Source organism: Helianthus annuus, chromosome 15, assembly GCF_002127325.2.
Source record: "Helianthus annuus cultivar XRQ/B chromosome 15, HanXRQr2.0-SUNRISE, whole genome shotgun sequence".
Taxonomy (NCBI): domain Eukaryota; kingdom Viridiplantae; phylum Streptophyta; class Magnoliopsida; order Asterales; family Asteraceae; genus Helianthus; species Helianthus annuus.
The window spans coordinates 33106507-33114484 of NC_035447.2; positions in this window are offsets into that span (position 1 = coordinate 33106507).

Consider the following 7978-nt stretch of genomic DNA (forward strand, 5'->3'; position numbering starts at 1 on the left):
TAGTTTATAGTCCCGTGTCTTGCACGGGTTGAATGATAAGATTGGTTGTATTCGAAGAACAGAAGAATCACAAAATTTGAATTATTCTTGATATTGCACATCTTAAAAATAAGTTTGATATAAGCACATATTACCCTAACATGAACTATCCATACCAAGTTAAAGACAATATAACATTACTCACTATAAATGACACGTTTAAGTAAATACTTTATATTTATTTGTTATTTTAGTAATAATAATTAGATAAACATAAAATATATATTTATATAACAATCAAATTTCTATATTATGTTATGATACGATACGTAAAGAATGTGAAGAAAATTCTTAAATCTCATCCTTATCTTGGGCAATGAGACGAAGTAGAAAAAACCGATGAACACATAAAGGATTCTTTAAAATTTTGTGATGATAATTAGAAGGCTCTTAAATCTTAATTGAGATAGAGTTGGTGGCTGAAAATGGTGGAGATGGAGATGGATTGTGATGGGTAATGGTATATCTAATTCTAATAAAAAAATTCAGTTAATGTCATATAATATTCTTTCTTTCAATTCATTAATAATAATATTAATTAATTAATTTTTGTTTGAATTAATAGATAAATTCATCACAAAATATTTAGTTGAAATAATCACTTCACTACATTATTTCTAATATATAAACTCAAATCTGAGTGTTATTATTTTACATATTTTTTGTAGTGTCGATACGAAATATTGATGCATATAATTAAAAAATAACATTTTTAATAACGTATCATTATAAAAAATAACATTTTAAAAGCATAACACCATGTTTCTTAGATAATAGCAATTAATTTTTCTCAAACTTGATTATGCAAAACAGATAACGTAAACTAAACCATATGCTTATCCATTTTAAGAAATAATAAAATCATATGTTTTTTAGTTATAGATAATTTATATATTTGTAATCATAAATTAGAATTAGACATTAATTAATAATATCATTAATATTATTGAATTGGTGGAGAAAATGTCATGTGGAATTATGCTTATCCATTTTAAGAAGTAATAAAATCAAATGTTTAAAAATTATAGATAATTTAAATATTATTTAAGAAGTATTAAAATTATAGGTTTTAACTATAGATCATTTATGTATTTATTTAATTATAAATTGGAATTAGATATTATATATTATATTATATAATTAATATATTATTAAAGAATTAATAAGACAATGCCATATGGCATTTATTGGATTTTATAAAATAAGAGAATGCCATGTGGCATTGGATTCTTTTATTAGGATTAGATATGCCTCATTTCCTAAATGTGGAAAGATAAGGCAAATGCATGTATAGGCTGCATTTACTTTAAGTTAAAAGTATCAAATCCAGAAGGGGGGAGGGGATCAAAACTCATGTACTAATAATAATTTAGTGCTTTTAAAAAAAAATTAGTATTTATTATATATAGATATGTAGCTATCAACGTTTATAATAGATTACCCTTTTCCCCTTTTATGGACTTATAATATCTTATTTTTATATTTAAAGTTAAATAGGCAGAAGAATTCAAATTGTTAGTAAAAGAAGCCAATCTAACATCCTACAAAATGTGGTAATTTTAGTATCTTCAAATCATTTTAGGTAGATTAAAATTAACTTAAAACATAAGAGTTAGGAGTGGCTTGATCTTAACAAACCGAATATGTGTGGATATCGTTTAAGTCATATTACGACACTACTTTTTAGATTTTCTCTTTCATTTACTATAGTGTGTGTCAATGTCATACTAGTACCATAATAAACCAAATCAATACCCAACGAACTTCAACCGCGCTCCCACTGCAACACACAGGTTAAAAACCACTAGCTAAAAGAAAACAAAGAAAACCATCAACTATTTTTTTAACGACAATTTTTTTAACCCTGGGTTATCTGTGAGATTTAAACCTAAGATCTCCTTCCCTCTCAAACTCAGGTGTTTAAAGGCTTACCAATAGACCACCACTCCACAGGGGCGGACCTACATAGTGGTTAGGGTGGGCGGCCGCACCCCTTGAAAAAAAAAATTTGGTGTAAATTTTAGGCAAAAAACCTGACCGCACCCCTTGAAAATATGGTTGAACACCTCATCCGCACCCCCAGCAAATAATTTCTGGGTCCGCCACTGCCACTCCATTGGTAGGGAGGTGTAGGCAAGCTTGAAACCAACGCCTCCCCTAAGGAGGTGTATGCAAGCAACTAATTGTGTTAGCTTGTTATTGTATTTTTTTAGTTTCTTAGGGTGAAGGGGGTGCACCTCTCATGAGATGGGGGGAAATTTTCACCCACCCAATCATGATGCGCTATGTCATTTCCCTTCTCATTCATCACTTTTGCCCAAAAATCATAAGGGATGGTTTCCCACTTTCCCCTCATGCCATGGGGGTAAACTATTTTTTTAAATACTTAATTAATAAAAGTAAAATAAATTAAATAAAACCATTACATTAAATTAAAAATAAAATAAAAAAAACATTACATTAATCCACCATAAGGATTCGTGGCCACTCTCACGATGATGACGAAGATAATGTTTCTTACTAGATGAATCCGTGTCTTGTAGTTCGGCTTCGTCGGTTGAAATTCACTCTTTAAATAATGAGTTGAGTTAAATGCCATTTTAGTCTCTCTAGTTTGGGGTATTTTGTCAGTTTAGTACAAATGTTTTGTTTTTCGCCTATGGGTCCAAAAAGGTTTCACCGTTGCAATTTCAGTCCACTGGGTTAACTTCATCCATTTTTTCTATTAACGAGAAGGGCAATTCGGTCATTTTATAGAGCCAAATTGCCCTTCTAGTTAACAGAATTACATATAAAATGACCGAATTGCCCTTCTCGTTAACAGAAAAAATGGATGAAGTTAACCCAGTGGATTAAAATGGCAACGGTGAAACCTTTTTAGACCCACATGAGAAAAATGAAACCTTTAGACTCAACTGCCAAAATGTCTCAAATCACAAAGACTAAAATGACATTTAACTCTAATAAGTTACTGGAGTCTTTTAGGTTAAAATCTTTTTTTTCCTTGAAATTTAAGAATTCGGTAATTTTATCAACTTAAATATGGATGCTCTTAGACGTTCTTATCTAAGTATTTAAATAATTGTCAATCATCATCATCATATTTAGTAAATTGCATCAATAATAAAGCTAAAGTAGGATCTAAAGAGAGGAAGATGTAGACAACCTTACCTCTTCCCCGTAGGAATAGAGAGGTGCTTCCAGTGAAACCCCCGACTCGATAGTAGTTTTGTATCAAGCCTTGGACATAAGGCACATAACACTCAACAATTGGGACAAAGGCCGATTAATGCATGTACCCCTAGTCTTTCGACTATCAACTAGGGATGGGATTGGTACAGTACCCGTACCTATACCCGTACCAGTACCGAAAATACCGGTACCAAATTTGAACAAAACTAGGTACCAAATACCGTACCAAATATATAGGTACGGTACGGGTATTTTCGGTACAGTACCCGCTTGGTACCATTTTGTTTTTATTTACTTTTTGGGCACTTGTACGAGTACTAAATAGGTAAAATTGACATGAGTACCAATATAGTACGAGTACCAAATAGGTAAAAATTGGTAGGAGTACCAGTACGATACGGGTACCATATAGGTAAAATCAATACGAATACACTATAAATACCGTAATATGAAATAAAACATAATACAAAAAAACTTTTAAAGGTATACATAGAATTCGGTACCAGTACCCGTTTTTACCCGTACCCGTACCCGTACCAATACCGAAAGTACCGAATACCAAAATCAATAAAACTGGGTACCGATACATGTACCAAATACCTAAAATCGGTACGGGTACAGGTACGGGTACGGGTACGGTACAGGTACGAGTACGGGTATTTGGGAAAAAAAGCCCATCCCTACTATCAACGCCACCACATGATGCATGATTAACCGTCCCCCGTTTGTTTCGCTATTTTCACAAAATTAGTAAAATAACATTAAAATTAGTGCAGTTTCACTTTTGCCCCTCGATGGCCCACACACATATACATTAAATAATTGTCAATCTTTTTGTCAATTGTTTTGAACAACCAGCAAATAAAAGTCCTACTACCTGGAGTAACCCAATTGCAAAATGTGACCTCATACGCCCGTGATTGCAGACAACGTTACCACGCTGGGGTAATCCAAGCCCACCATCTCCGGTTTCGGGAAAAACCCCCCGCAGCCCCACTGCAGTAAAACCTAGTTGGGATCTAATTTGCACTTGAGACCAACCTAAAGCTTCACTTCACCTCCAATGTCAGTTGAGCTAAAGCTGCTAAAGCTCATTGGCCCATTTCGTCAATTAAGTATCTAAATAACTACCAATGGGGTAGTAGTCCATTGACAAAGGTAAAGTCTAAACCTTTAAACACCTTGATAGGGAGAGATCTTGGGTTCAAGTCCTACAGCTGACAAGGAACCACAAAAATTGCCGTTCAAAGAAAAGTATTTAAATAACTGTTAACTAATTTTTGTTACTTATACTAGTTGATGCCCCGCCCGCTTTGCGGGACGATGGCCGAATAATTCTCAATCAATTAAAAACACTACTATAATTTTGCTAGGAAAAAAAAACTAAAATGATATTTTTCGGATCAGGGCAAAAGTGTAATTTTTCAGTAATAATGAGCGAGTGTAAGGTGGCTCCTTGACACGGAAAAAAATTAAATCGAGTCAACCAATTAAAAAAAATTTTATACTTTTGCTAAAAAAAACTAAAACGATTGGGAAAACGTAACTTTTAACTGAGTGCGAAATCATAATTTTAATTCATGGATAAATTTGTAAATTAAATGGACCAATGGAGGAGTGCCAGAAATCTGCCGGCACGACTGTAATTTTACATTGGGGGCAAAATTGTAGTTTCACCAGGAAAACAAACAAAAACGATGAAGAAAATGTAAATATAAGTTGAGGGCAAAATCGTAACTTGGCTGTGAGAAAAAAAATAATGGCAAAACTATAAATTTATACGGGGCAAAATCGTAATTTTGAACCGAGGGCAAAATTGGAATTTTTAGCTAGGAGCAAAAGCGTTAATTTATTTTTAAGTAGGGGTAAAAACATAACTTTAAACTGATGGCAAAATCGTAATCATAAGGGAAAAAAAACTAATGGCAAAACTGTAAATTGAAACGAGGCAAGGTTGTAGTTTTTAACCGGGGGCAAAATTGAAATTTTTAGCTGGGAGTAAAAGCGTAAATTTATTTTTAAGTGGGTGCAAAAACATAATTTTGAACTGATAGCAAAATCGTAAATTTAAAAGGAGATAAAATCGTAAATTTATTGGGCCAATAGGGGAGTGTCAGGCAGCTGTCTGGCACTATTATCCCTGCCGCCCATTTAACCCAACAGAAAGCAAACACTATTGCCGCTATTGGGTTTTGTAGATATTGAATGAATGAATGTGTGTGGTATACTGGTATATATAACATATACGTACAAAAAGACAATGTAATTAATGTATGTGTAGTTCATTTAACCATTTATTTATTTATTTTACATACATGGTGCAACATGTGTTACTATCAAGTTATTACTATCAATATAATGAAATATATATCAAGCACTACTACTTATATTCCTACTCAACCTTGTTATATTACTTCAAATATAATCGTTCATCGATCATGTTCACCCTCCCACCACCTCCTCCCTATCTCTTGCCCACGGCCAACCGCGCCTCCTTCACCGCTACATTTTCTCCAAGAAACTCCGTCACTGGCCTTAGACCTCATCGGGTATCCAAACACCAACGAATTCAAGCCTCGGCCTTACAAGACTACTTTCAACAATCGAAATATTTGTTAACCAAATCGGATGGTGGACCTCCGAGATGGCTTTCGCCATTGGAATGCGCTTCCTGCTTCCACAATTCTCCTCTCCTACTCACTTTACCTGGTCTGTGACTTTTGCCATAACTAATAAATATTATTATATTATTATTATGTTTTCAAAGTTAATATGATGAATAGTGATTGTTTTTCTTCAGGAATTGATGGTAATGGGCATGCACTTTTAATGCATTATCAAAGGCTAGGGCAGTAAGTACTTTTTCTCATAAGTCTGTCTAATAGTAGATATGTTGTTAAGTACTTTTCTTATAAGTCTAATAGTAGATATGTTGTTAATACTTTTCTCTCATCAGCCTAATAGTTAGATATATTAGTAATCCATCACTATCACTCCATTTTTTCTTGTAGGGAAAAAATTAAGTAAATGACAATGTCAAAGATATATATTGTCACACGCAACCATCGTTTTAGTAGCCCACAGGTCGGTATGCGTACTCATCGGTTGTGTCGCATGCTATGAATTCTCAAGAATTAAACCACCCGTTGGTTGCAGGGCCGGCCTAATGCTTAAAAAAACAAAGAAAAAAATGGCCTAATGCTCGAATAAAGGCCGGTTTTAGACCTCCAAAAATTAAAATGGTTGAGTTGTCCCTGATTGTCAGTTGAATCAGAATGATGTTTGACCGTTTGACTGACTAGCGTCATTTTTATTATAAATAAGTAACTAGTTGGATTCCCCACACTTCGCGGCGGGGTTTTAGTTAGTATCGGTTTTGTTTCTTACGGTACCAGTACGATACCGGCACTCGATATAGAAATCGACACGTGTTTACATCAATTGAAAACCATAAAAACGTATACCCGTACCACTACCGGTGTTCTTCGGTCGGTATCGGTATAGATATAGTACTAGCACTCGATATAGTTTACGATACCAAAAAGATACTTTATTGCAAATACAACTTTTTGTTCAACGAATTTTGTGTCGTCATGTCAAGAAAACCATAAAAACAAATACAGTGTCGGTACCGATGTTGTTTGAATAGAACTTTTATTGAATTGTAGATAATATATTCAAAATTTTATAAGATTTTTTATTGTACCAAAAATAACGAAAAGGATAATCGACGTCATTTTATAAAAACAATAGAGAAACAACTAAACCAATCTTATATAGTACCGGTAGCGATGTTATTTAGACGGTATCGGTAATATTTAGAAAAAGAAAATAAAGTAAAGTTAAAAAACGTAATTATAATAATAAACTATTATATTATAATATTAAAATAATAGAAATATTAATAAAACTAAATCTTGTTAAAAAACATGAAATCACTATTCATCAAAGATTTATATTATGTATATAGGGTTAGGGTAAAATGAAAACTCCTACGAGTTGTGAGAACTTAGAAAACTCGGCCTTACAAAATATTTTTTTCAAAAAAAAATACCAAGAATCCAAAAAAAAAAACAACTTTTCCAAAAAAAGTGTGTGTGTGTTTTTTTTTTGGGATTGGTTTGTGAATTTTGGCCCCCTTTCTATTGTTTGAAGGATTTTTGACATATGGTGTCTGCATATTCCTACAACAGACCGAACACCTTTTACAGGTCAGTTTCTCCTCCCTAAATTCATTTAATAGATACAAACATACGATACTGTAATGAAAACGCCAATGATAGGAACATAGTACAAAGGGGTTAAGTTTTGCCCTTTGAAAGAGATACATTGCACATGTAGCTTTGCTCCTTTGAAGGGACAACATGCAAACACGTACGTACACTTATTTTTGCTCAAAATGCTGTTTCTGTTTATGGTTAAATATGCAAAAACAGCAATCACAAAATATATCAAATAAGAACTAAATACTTCACCAAATTTCATATATACCCTAGTCTGAAAGGAGCTGAGTCTGAGCTGACTAGGCTCAGGCTCGAGCTCATTTGATTTATGAGAGCTCGATTCAGTTCGAGCTTTGTTTCTAAAGCTCGAGCTCGGCTCGTGCTCAGAAGTTTTTAAGCTTGAGTTTGGCTAATCATTCAAATTATCTTTTAACTATTTTTTTATGTATTTATATATAGCATAGTATATATGACTTAGTTATTATTATCATAGTTTTACATATAACAATTATTATTTATATAAA